Genomic DNA, 1,015 nt, shown 5'->3' with positions numbered 1-1,015 from the left:
TCCACCTCTGATATTCACACAGTCTTCCAAACAGAAAATTCAGGTTTCCTCACTATGAACTGATATTTCACATAGAAACAGCGTTAGTTATGTCAGGAAAGTGCAATCAAAATCATCTGGAAGAATCAAGGATAATTCGCAGTGAAGACAGATGTATCAGCAGATCTTTTCACAAGTTAGCAATAAACACATTTGAGGTGATTGTTGAGCTAAATAGTTACTTACTCAACCACCATAATTTGTGCTGGGCACCATCCTGTGTCATTAGTACAAGTGTCTGAAGGGAGTTCTCTGCTGCTCAAATTGTCATTTTAATCTTACCAGACTAGCAGATGTACAGTAACCTTTCCAATAACATTTACTTTATTAAATGTGGTGTTTAAATGATTTGCTGGAGTGTTGCCTAGCAACCTGTCTATCTGTGTAGCAGAGGAGATCATTAGCTTGTCAGTTCGCCCCCCAAAAAAAGCCGCTTGCTGACAGCTTCTGGCCTTCCTCGTGGTCTACAACATTCCCAAGAGATTTCAGGTTTCCTTTAGGATTCTTCTTTGATCAGATTTTTTTGTGTGACTTGACTCAATCATATCTTCATCATAAGGGCTTAATTCAAATTGTGCTGCATGTTTCACCCTTTTATTTATTGTGTTCTTTTATTGTTGTAAAATAGCCCTGAGGATGAATGATCCCTTTTCAAAGCTCTTCTTGCACCTTCATCTCCCACTCGACATATTTGTGGAAGAATCGTTGCCTACTAATCCTGTGGCCGAGTCTTTGTCTTCTTATGGGTAGGAGTCCCAGCACTCACTTTCTCTCACTCAGACCTACATTGACATTCACACTGGCCTCAAGGGCAAAAAAGCATTGATGCAGCTCAACGCTGCCTTCCCATCGGTTGATCAGATGCCATCAGCAGCAATGAATAACCCATGGCCATGCGTTGCAGCCTTAACTAGATAATACATGTGTGGCAATGTTCTGGGAACAGTTATTATTTTCTCTTTCAGTTCCTCATCCC

Source organism: Heterodontus francisci, chromosome 35 (assembly GCF_036365525.1).
Source record: "Heterodontus francisci isolate sHetFra1 chromosome 35, sHetFra1.hap1, whole genome shotgun sequence".
Classification (NCBI taxonomy): domain Eukaryota; kingdom Metazoa; phylum Chordata; class Chondrichthyes; order Heterodontiformes; family Heterodontidae; genus Heterodontus; species Heterodontus francisci.
This window is presented reverse-complemented; position numbering follows the sequence as displayed.